The sequence below is a fragment of the Solanum dulcamara genome, chromosome 8, assembly GCF_947179165.1.
Source record: "Solanum dulcamara chromosome 8, daSolDulc1.2, whole genome shotgun sequence".
NCBI lineage: Eukaryota > Viridiplantae > Streptophyta > Magnoliopsida > Solanales > Solanaceae > Solanum > Solanum dulcamara.
The window spans coordinates 7,084,968-7,104,644 of NC_077244.1; the positions used below are offsets into that span (position 1 = coordinate 7,084,968).

General features: G+C 34.8%; 1 pseudogene; it reads right to left on the reverse strand.

Moving 5' to 3' along the window:
- Nucleotides 1-18,345: 18,345 nt before the first annotated feature.
- On the reverse strand, nucleotides 18,346-19,372 carry LOC129899764 (putative protein FAR1-RELATED SEQUENCE 10; annotated as a pseudogene).
- Between the last annotated feature and the right edge of the window lie 305 nt (nucleotides 19,373-19,677).

Genomic DNA, 19,677 nt, shown 5'->3' on the forward strand with positions numbered 1-19,677 from the left:
TTAAACAGGCTCTTAATTTTAAGGAATGATATTGAACTTTTCCTAATGGCAAATGTTTAATTACGTTGCAAACTTGGTTCTAGCTGGATTAGTAGACCATAATGGTGTGTATATATAGTTTGATATATACTAACTATCAAATAGAAATCGTACAGCTTGAAATTTCGATCGTGGTATCTTCTTAGTGTTCAGCTCGTGTTGTATTTGATGAAACTTTTAAAATTTTGATATTTGGCGAGTTTGTTTGAAAGTTTCATGGTTGCAATAGTAAGGCGTTTTATATATGTATATTGACATTTCATGTCTAGATTTTATTCAGTTGTTATAAACAAAAGAATGCAAAATTATTATTTTTATAAGTTTTATGTTATAAACAAATATAAAATACTTGTTGAATTAAAATTTTCACAATTATTTTTCATATTTCATTAAGTAAAAATTAAAAGACTAATACATTCATTATTAAAAAAAATAGTTGTACTGTACCGACAAAGAATCAAAATATAAGGAACATATGCATTTAAAATTAATTGAAAATTTAAAAAATTTTAAGTTTGACGTAAAAATTCTATGATTATAGATTGTTTCGTAATTCCAGTTTGTTAATGACAATATATCGTTTGAATTGATGAATTTTTTTGTCTAAACATTTAGTAAAAGGGTATTCAATGGCTTTTCCTCGAAGGTTGTTGCCTGAAGCTACCAACAAGGGTTGCAATGGAGTGGTAAGTACTTCTTCATTCTTAACCAGAGTTCTCGGGTTCAAGTCTCCTTGAATATGGACTTGGCTTTGTTAGGGAGCGTTTTATCTCCCCATTGTGGGACTTTTCGGTGCGACTTCGGATTTAATCGAGATCCAATGTGGATACTGAAAATCGGGTGAAAAAACAAAAAAAAAAGGTTGTCTGAGCTAGCAATTAACTGCTATAATGTACTGTTATAATGAATGTCATTGTTATTATAGAAAAATAAAATCTAATATGAAAAAATAATTTTGGAGAAAATCAAATTGTTATAGTGAAATGTCGTTATAACGAATGAACATTATAGCGAGATTTGATTGTATTATTAACAAAGATAAGTATCATTTAAGTTAGCCAAATTAGGCCACTTAGAAACAAAATTAAAAAAAAACAGATAATACCTATAATGGTTTAGGCTCCCCTCATACGCGTCAAGAAGTCAAAAGTCATCCAAGGTAATTTCATAAAATAACGGATTAAAGAATTGAATTTTAACTTATTGATTTGGGATATAATTGTCTACTGAACAATTAGGGGTCGTTTGGTACACTGAATGGTATAAACAAGGATATTTTATAGGTTGGGATATTTCATAAGATTATTTTATCTCATCTTATATATGAAATAGTAATTTCACTATTTTAGTAAAAATCGTGGGATAAAATATTCTCGAAAATAGCTAATACTTCAAATCAAACATAAAATAAAATAACTCCATATTTTATCTCAAAATTATTATCCTTATCCTACGAACCAAAATGAATTGGGCTTGAATAACCTTTGTACATATCTAGTAGATTTCTAAACACATATATAACATTTAAGCCAAAGTTATTGAATCAATTGATGGAACTTGTAACTTTTATTATACCTTCCCAAAACTCACACAATCAATTTATGAAAATTGCCATGGATAAACAAAAAAAAAGTGATAAAACAAAAAATAATAATTCTTCATGAATTTTATGACAAGCCTAATGTAACAAATCATTTTCCCTGTAGTGGGGTGTGAAAAGTTTTATGGTGGCAGAGGCACAATATCACGGTCCTAACCCGCCGTGATTGGCACCCAAACTAATTCTTCGATGGAAAAATCATTATTACAGCCCAAACTAACAGAAATCACAAGATACAACAATTTTAAAGATGCGGAAGCAGGTTTAACATCAAAACAACAGCTGAGCTCCCATAAACTCAGAAATACCTAGTTATCACCCAAACATACGGAAATTATCTCTTAGGAACTGAAAGTCAGTGTACCAAAACTCTAAACAAGTGTCAAGTCTAGAAAAAAGGGAATGCAATCCCAAAGATTCATAAAATAAAATAATATTTAAGAATTAGGCCATGAATGAAGGACCAAGACATGGAAGAGCTCACGATAGCCCAAAAGAATCTAGCTCACTCTTTGAATCTGATAGATAAACAATCTTCTAAGGGAGGTCTCTCAATAGCCGCTGAAAAATTTCCTTTACTTAACAAAATAGAACAAGTGCGATATCCGTACATAAAATCAACAGTGTACTGATAAGATCACACGGCTAGTCAGTAGGCGAGACATGAACAAGTAACTATAGCACCATGAGCGCACACACACACACACACATATATATATATATATATAACATAATTAACCCATAACATCTATTAACCAGTACTAAACATTTTCATAGTCCATCAGTCTCAATATCATGCAATTTCACATAAGGGTCCTCTCACGGGACCTGCAGCCACTTATTTATGTGTCGGAACTTGACACCTGATCCAAGATTATGTTGGAATGTGATACCCAATCTAAATATGTGTTGAAACATGACACCCGATCCAAATGTGTGTTGGAACGTGACATACGATACAAGCATACAATTCAGTCACAATCATAGTGAATAGTCAAACTATCATATCTACCAACAAGTTCATTACATACCATGTCCAATAAGTAATCCTTTCATATATATTATTTTATTCTTCCCTATTCATATACACATATGCATACAGTGGACTAATTTAGCAAGTACACGAATAACATACGGGAACAAACCATCACCTACCTCGAAATCAAGCTTGACCACTCTAAACTGCAGGAGCTTTCCCTTTCCAGTTTCGTTCAGCTTGTTCTTGGTCTAAAAATAGTAATAAGATACAAAATATCAATGAAAGGGAACAATGTATATGAATTATAACATAATTTCTCTCCTAGGTAAAATCCATGATCCTAACCCCATCCTAGGTCAACCCCCCCTTAATGATTACCAACCATTAGTCTAGATTCTAGGAATCGAATTACGAAGTAGGGGGTAATAATCTTACCTTTGGTGTGAGAAATCATGGAAAATGATCAGAATAGCCACGGGTTGCCTCCTAACTTCTTACGAAGAGTTTTGCAAAAGGAATACAATTTCTAGGGGTCTTCCCCGACTTAAGTCATGTCTGTCCCACCATAAAGGGACCATCTGGCTCTGGCGGGTGGGATTATTCCCATTCTGACGAGATATGTGGAGACAGTGAGCGCGTAAATAGTCTCCAAGTCTGCATATCACAATATACCCTCATCCCAAGACACCTTAAAATATACCTTTCAAGCCAAGTCCAATTTTGGTAGATTTACTTGCCCGAATATGATTTCGTAAAGCCATAACGGCTCTATATCATATTGGCTATCACTAACCCAATAAAATTAAAGATTCAATCCCCCCATCCAATTCTGGATCACCCTAGACTTCTCTGAACTCAAAATTATTCCAAGTATGGCCTAGACTTAATTTTTTTCGTAACTATCCAAGCTTTTCTGACTCAAATTCCTTCCCTATTGGCTTAACCGTAATGATGGAAGCAAATCATTATAATAGATACAAATTTACCCATCACTCGTCCCCGAGTGACCAACTAGGAAAAATAGGCTAAGACATAAATAGAGTAGTACCTAACTCGATGAATAATTGGAGGTACTTGTCTCGCATATCCTTTTCGGTCTCCCAGATAGCTTTATCTATTGAACGATGCTTTCATTGAACCTTCACAGACTTAATTTCTTTGGTGTTCAGCTTCCGAACATCACGGTCCAAGATTTTCATTGGTTCTTCTTCATACTAAAGATCCTTCTAACAAGAATGAGTCTCATTTAATGATGTAATCTTTATCTCTATGGTACCTCTTCAGCATGGACACATGAAACACCAGATGTACTCCAGACGAGATAGGTGGTAAATCTAATTTGTAAGCCATTGTCCTTATAGTGTCAAGAATCTCAAAAGGGCAATATAGCGAGGGTTGGGGTTGACCTTCTTATCAAATCTCATTACCCATTTAATGGGTGACACTTTTAAAAGTGCTTGCTCACTAGCCTGGAAAGTCATGTCCCTTACCTTGCAGTCAACATACTTTTTATGATGACTCTGGGCTGCTAAAATTTTAGGTTGGATGCTTCTTATCTTTTCCCGAGCATCATTTACTAAGTCCACCCCAAAAGCTCAACTTCTCTAGCTTCAAACCACTCTATGGGAGACCTACATTCCCTCCCATAAAGGGGCTTCAAATGGTGTCATCTCAATGCTAGAATGGTAACTATTATTATAGGAGAACTCACACAAGATCAAGAACTTATCCCAACGACCCCAAAATTCATCACACATGCTCTCAACATATCTTCCACCACTTGGATGGTCCTCTCTGACTGTCTATCTGTCTGTGGATGAAAGGTTGTGCTAAAAATGAGTTGAGTGCCCAACTCTTTATGCAAAATTTCCCAAAATTTAAAGGTGAACTGCGTACCACGATCTGAAATGATAAAAAGGGGCACCCCGTGCAACCTACTATCTCCTTCACATAAATTTTGTTAATTGTTACGCACTGTAGTCCACTCTAACTGAGATGAAGTGGGATGAATTCGTTAATCTGTCAACAACCACCAAAATAGAATCATACTTCTCTAAGGTCTTGGGAAGTCCCACCATGAAATCTATAGCTATCATTTTCCACTTCCATTCCGGGCATCATTTGGCAGGTCTTTGGTGCTCATATTTCACCTGCTGGCAATTCTGGCACCTAGCTACATATTTGGCATTGTCTTTCTTCATACCTGGCCAGCAATATAGATGCTTCAAGTATTGATATATCTTGGTCACTTCGGGATGAATAGATTACCTCGAACCATAAGACTTTGACAACACTTTCTAGATTAAACCATTTACTCGGAGAACAAAAATCCTTCCCCTAAAGTTGAGCACCCCCCTGCATCAAGGACTGAATCTTGGGCCTTGACCATCAAAACGTTTTCCCTAATCTCATTCAAATTCACATCCTCAAACTGTTTGGCCTTATGTTCTTCAATAAAGGTGGGTCTTAGATCAACACTGGTCATCCACCCACCCTTCTCTTAGATGCTTAGTCTCATAAATTTGGCCTCCAAGACCTGAATGTCTCTAGTCAGGGTTGCTTACAGGCTCCCAAATAGGCTAGACTGCCCATGCAATTTGGTCGATTTGATACTTAGTTAATTCTTTTATCTTTATGTGATTATGATTAAAAGGAACAATCTCAAATAGACCAAGATCCTAATCGATTTCAAGCTCAATGTGTCTGCTACCACATTAGCTTTACCTGGGTGATACTGAATGGTGACATCATAGTCTTTGAGCAACTTCATCTATCTTCGCTGTCTCAAGTTCAAATCTTTCTGGGTGAATACATATTGCAAGCTACGGTGGTCAGTATACACATTATACTTGACACCGTAAAGATAATGCCTCTAGATCTTCAGAGTAAACACTACCGCTGTCAATTCTAAGTCATGAGTCGGGTAGTTCATCTAATGCACCTTCAACTGTCGTGAAACATAGGTTATAATATTCTTATCTTGCATCAACACAATACCCAAACCTGAATGCGTTAATTTCTTTCAAATCTGTGTTTGTTATAACCTTGACCTTGCATGTAAGCTTCGGATTGTAAATTTAAATTTTGAGTCAATAATTGAGAAAAAGTATTTGGTGAATCTTCATGTAACTGCATATTTGATTTAAAAAGAAAAAAATAGACCAAGATTAGTATATATATGAATACAATAACAAACAATGAAAAAAGTGTTTAACTTGTTAAACAGAGAACAAACCTCAAAACTTAATCCCATGGATTCATGTTGAATTTGTTGCATTGAGGATGATTGTGTGTCAAAATTCACTGTTTCATTCAAAGATTGATGTTCATGTGTTAGTCCTACTTTACCTTTGAATTTCATCAGTGATATTTTTTTCTTTTTTTTTTCACCCTTTGGCTTGATTCTTGCATATCCAGTTCCCTTTCTTTTTTTCTTAATTGGATCCAAAACCAGATCCTTACACCTATTAAAGGATCAACAGATAAATCAAATTTGTGTCTATCTTTGTCACAATCTCTACCATATAATTCACTTTGATGTTTAGTAATCTCAACTTTTGCTTGATACAAATATTTTCTAGTAATTTCTTCAGAATCCATATCATTTGCGGCTAAAGTCATAACAATGAATGATTCTTTCATTAACACATTCAAACGGATTGCCACAAGATTTTGTTGTTTCCTTCTTTTTAGAGTACTCCTCAAATCCATTCTCATGCTTAGCATTCTATAACGACTTTGAAAGTCATTTTCGATATTTTTTTGATAAAATTACCATTTTATCCCTCCTGTTAGTTTTTTCAAGTCACTTTTGGTTGGATCTAAAAGTTGGTTCTTGGAAATCTCGTGAAAAATTGAGGTTTTTCTAGAGAAGTGACTTTTAAAGGCTTAAGTTGTCAAATTTTGAGTTTCAGAGTCATTTAGAGTTTTAAGTCTCGAAATAAAATTCAGTTGATCCCATCAATTCCAAAATGTAGAAATTGGTTAAGGAAAGTTGTCAGAATCAGATTTGGAGTTGAAACATGAATTTTAGGTCCGAAGTTGAAAATTGAGTTAATGTTTGATCCAATTTTGACTTTAGTCAACATTTGGGGTTCGGGTGTTTGGATTGAATTTCTAATGGTTCCAATAGTTTTGGGGGTGATTCTAACGCTGGAAATGGCTTCGTTATAATTTTTAGAGGTCCCGAGGGTATGTTGGGTATTTCAAATGCCGAAACTAGTTTAGTTGCGACTTACCTGATTTCAGTTCAAAGAGACCTCGAATTCAAATTTGATGATTTCATTGAGTCTGGATCGTCAAATTTAGTAGAATTGCATATCCCGAACAAACCCCGAAGGTCTATTCCGTGACTTTGAGATAGTTGGAAATCTGCTATCTGGGGCCTGTGAAATCCTTCTCCGCATTCGAGGAGCCTTCTCTATGTTCGCTAAGGGTAATGGTTTCCTTCTTGGTGTTCGCGGAGGCTAGGCCGCATTTGCGGAGGGATAGCTGATACTCCTCCGCATTTGTGGTGCCTGTGTTGCGTTCGCGCAGAGTTGTTTATGCTACCTCCGCGTTGACAGAGAGAAAATTTTGTGTGAACAGTGTTAAGTCGGGGTTTAAGCCATTATCCACCATTTTTGAGTTTTCAAGCTTGGAATAGGCAATTTGAAAGGGGTTTCTTGCGGAGAAAATATTGGGTAAGCTATTCTAAGCTATTTTCTTGATTACCCATTATTTAATTTGGATTTTTAACATAAAATTGATGATTTTGAATTGGAGAAATTGGGGCTTTTTAAGAACAATGCAAATTTAGTTTTCTATTGATTATGAACTCATTTTAACCTCGCTTTTTATACAGTTTTCACCATTAGATTCTTGATTACTTGAAAAATATTTTCATCTAAAAATATCCAAATTTTGATTTCGTTTTTCAACATGGAATTTTTGACCATTTTTGCACTCAAATTGATTGATTTTAGTGTCATTAGTTTCAAAATGTGACTTTGAGTCTATATTTGATTAGATTGTGGTGATTTGGAGTACCGTCGGAGAGGAAAAGCATTGGATTTGAGTTGATCATGACCTTAGCTAAGGCAAGTGGAATTCTAACATTTGTTAAGTATGTTAAACCTTGTGTTTCCTATGTGAGTGAATTAGAGTGTATTGGGTTATTAGATTGAGTTGAATTATATGATTTAAAGTGTCATCATGAAATTTAAATATGGGTAATTGTCTAAATATTGTGAATTACGAGATATTGACTTATTGTGTGATCGTGGACTATATGACATCATATGTGAATATTTATCATGTTTCACTAATTACTTGTGCATATACTTATCTGTGATGGTTGAGGTGATTTATCGAGGTCTTTTCTGACGGATATTATGGCCAAGATCTCTTCTGAAAGATATTGATCGAGGTCTATTCCAGCAATGATGATTGATACATGGTCTATGTGAGGCTCCCATGGGTTCCGGACTGAGGTAATCAGCAGATATGTATAGTAGGACAGGCATGCATCACGATTATTTGACATTGCATTTGCATGTATTTCATACAGTATATGTATATGATTGAGATTACCTGTGTGTGCTGAGTATGATGATGAGAACGTATACATATGCTTTCTACTTGTGGACGGTCTGATATTTCTGAGATAATTGATGTATATACTGTATAGACTGGGTTGTCTGAATGCAGGTATGTAGTTGTTGGAGGATTGTGGTTAGAATGTGAGGAGCACATGTGTTCTGCATTACTTTATCTAGGGTTTGATTTTCATTTTGCTGAGTACTGTGTTATTGGTGCTCATCCCTTTCTTCTACACCTATGTAAGATCTGACCTCGGTACCTCCTGCTCTTAGAATTTCTGTGGATTTGGACCGAGCTTTCGAACGTGTGAGAGGTAGAAGCTTTTCTTCCCCGACAGACCCTCGCCGCCTATTTACTTTATGCTTTGTTCTACTTGAGGACTGAGACATATAGAGTTGTACCTTTTTCATTTCTGTTGAAGTAGTGGCTTGTACATGTGACACCAAGTCTTGGGTGGTTTTGGACTTATCTTCCACTTATCCTTATGTGTATATATACCTTATTAGACTTTACCTTTCTGTGTTTATCCTGTTTATAGACTTGTTTAGACTCTTAGGCTGACTTGCCTTTGGTAGGTTAGGCAAGTGTCATCACACCTAATTTCGGATTGTGACACATTCTTAGACCATCTTTTCAAAATGTATCTCTCAGGAATGGAAGAAAAATTCAAGTCGAAGAACAAAACTTTTAATGCGTGACAACATAACCAACCTATGGATTCAACTATGTGACAACTACAAATAATGGAATTGTCAAGAGAATTGAACCGAACAATTTCAGTTTTTCCACTTTCGCTTTTTGAAATTGTATATTTTGAAAGACTCCCATTAGTTTCAACATTGATTGTTCTTTTGGTTGTCCCTTGTAGAAATTCATGTTGAAACCTTGTGTAAATTCTTCTGCTGTATACACTAGCAGCATGCTTTAATATCCCATTATTTTCAATGGAAATTTTAGGATTCCTCGAGATTTATATTCCTCAGTAGCTTAAATATCACGCACTTCAGTTGTTCGTTGCTCATAATGCTTTACAACTTCACTTATACTCATTGTCTTGCATGACATTTCAGTGAAGACTCTATTTGGGCTCTCAATTCTTTGAGATCTGCTGAGAAAGTAGAACGGCTAAATACAGGACACCATTTTTTCTTCAAATCATACAGCTTTTGAAGCCAAGTATTACTCGCACAATCCCAGTCATTTATCATTTTTTTTCCATACTAACTCAATTTCTGATTCTGAATTGCACCTCCACAAAAGAGTATCAAAACAATACCAAAATCTTAATTTAAAGTACAATTGTGGTATATTTTTTTGAGCATTTCTATCAATGTGCCATTCACATAATCGATGACATGTTCCAGGAAAAACTTCTTTAATGACAAAAGTGTTAGGAAGCACCACAATTAAAGTTTGATATGACAATTAATATGAAAATAAATTGGACACGAGAACTTTACGTGGAAACTCCTCTAACAGATAAAAGGGAAAAACCACGGGGTAGAAGGATCTCACTATTAAAATATGTAGTACACTGCTCTCAAATACAAGGAGAAAACAACAATTAACACTTCTCTCTTGTAAAAGGAACAACTACTAAAGAGGACACTCAAGACTACAATATTTATCTTGGTGTATAACTCTCTTTGTATTTTTACTCTCTTTCTCTAGGATGATGTAAATAAGGGCAAGAGGCCCTCTATTTATAGGAAACAAAACCGCGTTTCTGTCAAAAGAGAAAATGCATTTTCTACGCGTTAATTTGTCAAAAATCAAAAAACGTATTTTCTGCCAACCATTTGTCAAAAGTTTATCCTCCTTTTCACTTTGTCAAAAGTTGCAGCCCCTACTTTTTTTTTTTTGCATTCTCCCACTTGAAAATTTAATTAAGAATCAATTAAGTCTCCACACCATCCTTTCTACCAATTACTGCAATGTTACATTTCTGCTAGGCCAATAGAAGATCGACACCATATAAACTTGTTACTGTTGATCGGCTTCGTAAACATATATGTTAGGTTGTCATTGGTGTGAATTTTCTGAATATCCACACTACCTTCTTTTACCTTCTCACGGACAAAGTGATACTGAACTCGTATGTGCTTTGTCCTTGAATGAAATGTCGGATTCTTTGCAAGATGCAAAGCGCTCTGACTGTCACAAAATATAGCAACCTTCTCTTGTTTGTGCCCGAGTTCCTCCAGTAACATCTGCATCCATATTGCCTCTTTTCTAGTTTGTGTAGATGCTACATATTCTGCTTCCGTCGTAGATGTAGCCACGATAGATTGTAGTTTTGAAACCCAACTTACAGCTCCTCCAGTAAGAGTAAACACATAACCTGTGGTGGACTTACTTTTATCAAGATCACCTGCATAATCTGAATCAACATAACCTTTAAAAGTAAAGTCTGATCCTCCATAACACATTACAATATCTGAGGTACCCTTGATGTATCTCAAGATCCTCTTAACAGTATTTCAATGCTCTCTACCAGGTTAGCCATGTATGGACTGACCACTCCCACTGCTTGTGCAATGTCAGGTCTTATACATACCATGGTGAACATTAAACTTCCCACTACTGATGCTGTCACGCTCCGGGAGGGTACCCTAGACATGGCCGACACTTAAAATCCATTGTTGGTCCTCAAGCGAACCACTTGATCCAATCACACATCCATTCATATCAATCAATCAGCAAAAAGTTTAAAATAAAGAAATAATTTAGTGGGCAACTCAAATCATCAATCTAACTCAAATAATAAAGGCCATGGGCCAACAAATCGAACTCCAATCTATGTCGTTAAATAGTTTGACAAGAATAATTGAAGAAATAAAATACTCAATCGACCCATCACTATTTAGTCTATGAAGCCTCTATCACTACTATCTAATTGGTGCCAATGACAAGTTCATGGCTACCTCAAATCAGAATGAAAAGACTAACTCGACGCAAGAATAACTTAAGTGGTATCCTCCAAATGTAGGGGAGGACTCACTAATAAGCTGAGTGTGAACAGATGCTCAATGGTGCGCCTATTGATGATCTCTTATACTTGTCTTTGGATCATGAAACGATGCACATTCAAATAGACGTCAGTACGTAAAATGTACGAGTATGTAATATGGCAGAATGAAACAATACCGGTTCAAATATCTCAAGTCATAAAGATAAGAGATACTCAATCAAGGTGTCATAAGTCTAAAGTAGGAATACGGTTTAGACAGAGACTATTACATACAATCTAATTCAATCACATACAATCCAATTCAATTTAATCACATACCATCCAATCCAATCCAATCATATACAATTCAATCCAATCCAATCATATACAATCTGATCCAATCCAATCATATACAATTCGATCCAATCCAATCATATACAATTCGATCCAATCCAATCGTATACAATCGCATATAATCCGATCCAATCCAATCATGTACAATCCAATTCAATTTATTAATTTACAATTCAATCGCATACCATCCAATCCAATCATATTCAATCCAATCCAATCTTGTACAATCCAATTCAATCATATACAATCGTTTACAATCCAATCACATACCATCCAATCCAATCCAATCATATACAATCAACTAAACAATAAAGTCAAAGGACTCAATTCAATAGATATGCAAATTAGAATTTAGCAATAATTTACAAATCAACTCAATCAGATACAATCTCAATCAAACCAATCATATCGAGTACAATCCACTCAATTGGGAGTTTCTCTAATCGACAACAATCCTACCACCTATAAGTAGGTGATGCACAATGAGCCACATCATTTTCATGTTCGTCCATACCTTGTCAGGGCATGAACGAATCAACCAATTATGGATCCATCAATCAATCAAGTCTTATTATTTCAGGACAATAAAATGGGAAACATCCGACTTTAATGGTCCAATCCCTTCCTACGTTGGCGACGTAATTTATGGGATTCAAGTATGGACTATACTCTTACCCAATTTGGTTCTCAATACCCCTCCCAAAACTCAATATGCACATATCTATCAAGTGAGTAAAATACTCAAAATACTCATTTAGTCTCTTAGGACTTAGTTTCAAATCAACTCATTTAGTCTCATTGGACTCTTTTCAAAACACTATCAATCTGGTCTCATTGGACCTTCTTTCACAATCAACTCATCTCAATCATCAAACTCTTCTCTTTAAAATTGATATCATCTCAACTCAATGAATGCCGAAAATATTAGATGCATTTAAAACATAATTTCAACTCCTCAACTCAACTCAAAATAAACATTTTTATGTAAAAATGCTCAACTCATTTATACTCAAAATACTCATGTTCAAAATGATACTTAAGAGACTTCTCAAACTCAACTCATACTTAAGCTCTTTTTAAATCAAAGATGAAAATAATCATTCTTTAAACTTAAAATAGTGTATAAATAGTTTATGCAAAAATATTCACAAATCATCTGTTTAAAACTCCTTCTCAAACAATCATTTATACTCATATGACTCCAATCAAATCACATTATGCAAATCACATATCATGTAGTCACATTAGACTCCAATCTATTTCATATCAAAACATCATCCTCAACATAACCTCTTCATCAATCATTTTTCCTTAGTTAAATAAACATCATTCACCTCATCATCAAACCTCATCATTTACATCATCATCAAACATCATCATTCACATCACCATCAAACATCTTGCTCCAAAATCTTTATTTAATTCTATGTTCAATTTATAAAGACAAAAGGACATTCTAGCTCTATCAAGGTTTCGTTCCTTTTTATGCCATTCACATTCATAACCATCCCAATTCATTCTTTTCATTCCAATCAATACATATATACAAAAACCATCAATCTCAACCTCAAGACAATTATGACAAAAATGAAATCTCATCTTGGTTTCATGTGAATGAAAACATGAATCCATACTCCCAATAAAACTCAACTCGAGAACACCATCAATACATATGAATTTATATGCAAAAATTCATTGTAGTCAATATGTAACTACGGTTTGTGAAATAATTATGAAAGATAATTATTCAAGAATTCAAGTCATGAAAATCATCAATCAATTACTAGTATATATAAATATTCTAGAGTTTAGGAAATTTCAAGAAAATCTTCATAGAAGGTTCAAGTCTTTCACAACTTCCATCCAACACATCTATGGGCATATGGAAGAACTCAATCCATATTTTAGTTAGCCTTACATACCTGGAAATCGGACAAAATCAAGACTTGAAGGAATGACTTGAAACCTCACTCTTCTTCTTCTTCTCTAATTCTTCCTCTCAATATTCTTGGGTGTTTTTGGAGAGCAAACCCTTAGAAATTGATGTGAGGGGGAAAATGGTGAATCCTAGTATATTACGTTTAATATAGGATGGGTGGAAAAGGTCCAAGTTGCCCTTTATCAAAATCTAAAAAAACATAGACTAAAACCCTGCTGGCGCTATAGTGGCGCGCCGCACCACTGCAGCGCTAAGCCTAAAATTTCTAAAATCTGGAAAATGGGCTTAAAAACCTGCAAGTGCAATAGTGGCACATCGCACCAAGGGAAAAACTACTGAGGTTGGTTTCGGACGCTATAGTGGCGCCAGGCGCCACTAGAGCATCAGGCCTAAAATTCCTGCAGTGATAGTCTGTAGTGAAATGGTCATAACTTTCGACTCCAAACTCCACAAATTGCAATCTTGGTGGCGTTGGAAAGAAGACTCAAAGAACTTTAATTTTATATGTCATGTGACACATAACTCTTAGTATAACAAAAGTAATGGTTATTTTAAGTTGACCCTTATACAAACTCATTCGGAAACTTAATCGATAGAAACTCCTTAGACTTGGTTTGGTGTTAGAGATATCTTATGATTCTAAAATACATCTAATACACTTAAAATACTTAGGAATTTATCCTAACTCATATATAAAAATTACAAGTCATTAGGGTCGAGTCTACACACATGTGAAGAACGGTTCGAGTTTTTTGGGGAAAACATCCAGGGTGTTATAGATGCATACGGTACTTGAGAAATCTCCATCCTCTTTGTTTCATTGCTAGGACACATACTTGAGGATAACTTGAAATTAATAGGAAGTAGGGTAGAAATTAACTTACAATCTTGCATCTTGAAGCGTCTCAAGATGTTCTTCAAGTAGTTCTTTTGAGAAAGCCAAATCTTCCTATTATTTCTGTCTCGGTGAATTTGCATCCCTAGAATCTTGTTTGTTGGTCCAAAGTCCTTTATTTCAAACTCCCTAGCCAATTTTTCCTTTAAATTTATGAGACAATCTTTGTTGGGGCATGCTACAAATATGTCGTCAACAAACAATAGCAAAATAGCAAAATCTTCACCACCAAATCTCTTGTAATAAACACAAGGATCTGAACTATGTCTGTTGTATTCAAGTCTTATAATGAAGGAATCAAATTTATTATACCAACATCTCGGCGTCTGTTTGAGACCATATAGAGATTTGTTTGATCTGCAAATCAAGTTCTTTTTTCTCTGTTCTTCAAAACCTTCTTGTTGGAGCATGTAAATTTCTTCTTTAAGTTCTCCATGAAGAAATACATTTTTGACATCTAACTACTCCAAGTACAAGTCAAATGTAGCACACATCGCTAGGATCACTCGAATTATTATGAGTCGAACCATCGAAGAAAATATCTCATTGAAGTCTATACCTTTTTTCTGAGCGAATCCTTTTACCACCAATCTTGCTCGATACTTCTCCACTTGATCATTACCATTGCGTTTGATCTTGTAGACCCATTTATTTCCAATGGCCTTCCTTCCTTGTGGTAATTGAACAAGATCCCATGTTTTATTTTTATGAAGAGCTTCAATTTCTTCTTGCATTGCTGCCACACACAGAGATAATTTTTGGCCTTTCATAGCCTTGTGAAAAGATGGAGGTTCTCCATCTTCTGTTAGTAGACAGTATGCAATATTACTCTCTATAGAATAATCTGAGTACCAAGCTGGTTCTCTTCTCTCTCTAGTTGACCATCAAACTTCTGGAGTTTCAATCTCAGCTTTCTCTTGTTCTTCGTTCTCTGGTGTTGCTTCAGAAGAAACTAGAACTTCTTCTATTTCTTCAATTTCAACTGTAGTAGTTTCTGATTTTTCTGTTGAAGTGCTACCTTCTTTTATTTGTATCTTATTTTCAACAAATACAATATCCCTACTGATTATCACCTTGCGGGTAGTGGAATTCCACAAGCGATACCCCTTGACTCCATCAGCATGCCCTAAGAAAATGCATTCCCTAGATTTTGGATCTAACTTCAATTTTTCTTGGGTGTTGTACATAACATAAGCAGGACTTTCGAATATATATATAAGCAAGAATAATCAGATGGTTTTCCTGTCCACATCTCCATTGGCGTTTTTCAGATCAATTGTGGTTGATGGTGACCGATTGATCACATAACAGGCGGTTTTGACTGCTTCTGCCCAGAATTGTTTTTCCAACCCTGCAGTTGCCAATGTAGCTCTTGTTTTTTCCAATAAGGTTCTGTTCATCTGCTCTACCACTCCATTTTATTGTGGAGTATATGCCACCGTGAACTGTCATTTAATTCCTTATTATTTACAGAAGTTATCAAATTCATCACCAGTGTATTCTCCTCCATTATCTGTCCTCAAACACTTAATCTTTTTTCAGATTCAAGTTCTACCCGCGCTTTGAACTATTTGAAAACTGAAAAAACATTTGTCTTTCTCTTGATTGGATACACTCAACTTCTCTTGGAGAAATTGTCAATAAATGACACAAAATATTTTTCTCCTCCTAGGGACTCCACCGGTGCTTGCCAGACATCAGAGTGGACTAGATCTAATATTTCCTTGCTTTTAGCAGAGGAACTGCTAAACTTCAATCTATTTTGCTTACTGATAAAACAATGCTCATAAAAGGGTAGTGAAACCTTTTTGAGCCCCGGAAGAAGTCTTTGCTCAGCAAGAATCTTCAAACCTTGTTCCGACATATGGCCAAGTTTACGATGCCAAATCATCATTGATTCTTCAAATGAACTTGCTGACGCGGTTGATTCTTCTCCTTCTTGGTGTGTTTCACCTTTAAGCACATATAGGTTTGCAGCAAGTTTTTCCACTTTCATCACTACAAGCGCTCCTTTGGATATTTTCATGACTCCATCATGAACCTTATATGAACATCCATTATCATCTAGTTGTCCTAAAGACAATAGATTCTTCTTCAAGTCTTTTACATGTCGTACCTCCTGGATGGTGCATACTGTGCCCTCATACATCTTTATTTTGATGGACCCAATACCAATAACATCCAAAGCATGATTGTTTTCCATGAACACAGACCCTTCTGAGATAGGATTATATTGATGAAACCATTCTCTCTGGAAAGTCATGTGCCATGTTGCTACTATGTCCATGATCCAGACATCAATGAAACATTTTTTGCCTTCATTATTTGATATTACCTCACTACATAAAATATCGCCATCATCCGAGGTACATGCAACATTCCTTTGAGCATTTGATGGCTCAGGGTGTTCACTCTTTTTTTAAACCAACAATCTTTCTTAAAGTGCCCTTTCTTGCCACAGTTGTAGCACTTGATATTCTTTTTACTTCTTGATTGAGATCTACCATGATTGTGACTCCCACTTGGGCCATGTTCCGTTGGTCTTCTTCTCACCATCATCAAAGTTTCAGCTTGCTGCAAACTTGTTTGTCTATCTTCCTTATTTTTGCGTCGATTTTCTTCTTCCAAGACAGCGGCTGCAATTTCATCAAAAACTAGACTATATGTATTGTTTGTCAGGTTGATGATGAGTTGATCATACGAGTCTGACAAACTTTGAAGTAGAAGCTCCGCACATTCAGTCCCCTCTATTTTGCAACTCATTGTTGTAAGTTGTAAAAATAGAGCATTCAAAGTATTGATGTGTTCAGTAAGTGACATGGATTCTTCCATTCGAAGAGTATACAATCTTTTTTAAGAAGATTTTATTATGCAAAGACTTGGCATCGTATAACCCCGTAAGAGTATCCTATATTTCCTTCGTCATCCATTTTTCAGCCACATTAGACAATACTTAATCAGCTAGTGCCAAGTGTAGATCAGCAACTGCGTTGCTGTCTATGTCATTCCACTTGCTGTCATCAATAAAATCTGTGGGCCTTCCTTCGATTGTAGCTAATCAATTGTCTTTTTTCAATATTGCATTTATTTTCATTTTCCATAATGAGAAATTAGTCCCATTGAATATTTTAATGTCAAACTTTATTGTACTCGACATTGTTATTTTCTTTACACCCTTTTAGATCATTTTTGAATATTTTTGCGAACAATCGTGACAAACTAAACTGTCACCAAAATTTACTATTTATGTGAATAGTACTATTTATCGAATTTTACTATTCACGAAAATTTACTATTCACAAATAGTACCTTTGCGTAAAACAGAAAAAAAACTGAGGACTCTGATACCACTATTAGGGAGAGGAAGTATCGCAACTAAAGTTAAATATGACAATTAATATGAAAATAAATTGGACACGAGAATTTTATGTGGAAACCCCTCTAACAGATAGAAGGGAAAAACCATGGGATAGAAGGATCTCACTATTAAAATATGTAGTACACTGCTCTCAAATACAAGGAGAAAACAACAATTAACACTTCTCTCTTGTAAAAGAAACAACTACTAAAGAGTACACTCACGACTACAATATTTATCTTGGTGTATAACTCTTTTTGTATTTTTACTCTCTCTTTCTGAGATGATGTAAATGAGGGCAAGAGGCCCTCTATTTATAGGAAATAAAAATGTATTTCTGTCAAAAGAGAAAATGCGTTTTCTACGTATTAATTTGTCAAAAAACAAAAAACATGTTTTCTGCCAACCCTTTGTCAAAAGTTGCATCCTCATTTTCACTTTGTCAAAAGTTGCGGCCTCTACTTTTGACTTTTGTTTCAAAAAGCTATAACAGGAGCTTGATCAACAAAAATTATTTTTGGTGTTTTTCCTTTCATTGCCTTAATGTTTGAAATAGCAAAACAAAAGAACCACTAGTTTCATTGCATAAGAATGCACCTCCAAAGAAAGTATTTTTTCAGTGGTTATTCACACCAACAAATCAAGAACAAATCATGTCATATCTATTTGTACGATAAGTAGTGTCAAAATCATCACATCCCCAAAACACTCATAGTGCAATCTAGATATACTATCTCTCAAACATCTTCATCAACTTGAAAAGAATAAAATAATTTCGAATCCTCTGATTGTAAATGCATAAAATGATTTATCATAGTTTGAGTTTCTCCACTACTAATCATATTCCTCTTATGTGCTTGTACAAAGTTATTAGCATCTTATTCAATAAATCTTGCATTTTCAATTCCACCTGCTTCATTATGAAGGTATTGAACAACTTTCTTTGTACGAATACCAGCATCCACCATCGAACCAAGAATATTTCTAGTAGCACTTGTAAGCTTGAGATCCGATTGTATGAAATATTTCAAATTATCTTCTATCATTGGATGACTATGCACATCATTAAATTCACATACTTCCCATATTCCATTTGAAATTTTGAATTTTATACAAGCCATATAACCACATCTATATTCTAATCTTTGTCGCTTTCTTTTTTGAAAAAGAGAAAGATTATCAGATTGTCCTTCACAAGAACAAAGAAATAAGTGTCTTGTCACTTCTCTATTTATGTTATAAGTCTTTTCTCCTTTCGAATACCAAAACCTTTTTCCACAGCATATGAATTATATGCATTGTATGATTCCTCTTCAAAATTAAATTTCATACTAATCTCTAAGACAAAGTTCTTACTAATGTTATAAAAAATATGTACTCTTTTGGAATATTCGTGATCATTAACGTTGAAATCTACAATAATAATTTTTAGATCATAAGTATCAAAATTGAATAAATAGATAAAAATATAAATAGAAGTTATTTAATAGGGGACCTGCATACTTGAATTAAGAAAACATCATATAACTGAAATGTATTATTACCTTCTTGGGGAGAGGTGTGGGATCCAATCCCCATTATTTCCAGTCATAAAAGGCTGCAATTCTTCTTTCAACAAGTCAAAAATTATTGCCTGTAATTTGCAATTGCAAATTGCAAAGGTCGAAGACGGTGGCATAATTTGTTTGACAAATTTTGAACTGTGAAATGTAAATTTTATCTATAAAAAAAGTTCTTCAACTCCTCATTTAAATACACTAATTCACATAGAGACAAATATTTAGAGAGCTGTGAGAAATCCATAGACTATAAGTAAATAGTCTGTGAAGAAAAATAGAGTGTGATCAATATTTTAGTAAAGTGGTAAATCAAAAGAGTATTATACTTTTTTGAATATGTGGTAGTCATTTTTTAGTATTGTACTCGGTACTATCCAGTGTAAAATTCTTTATTATTATGATATCAGTTGTTCCTCTTGGCCAG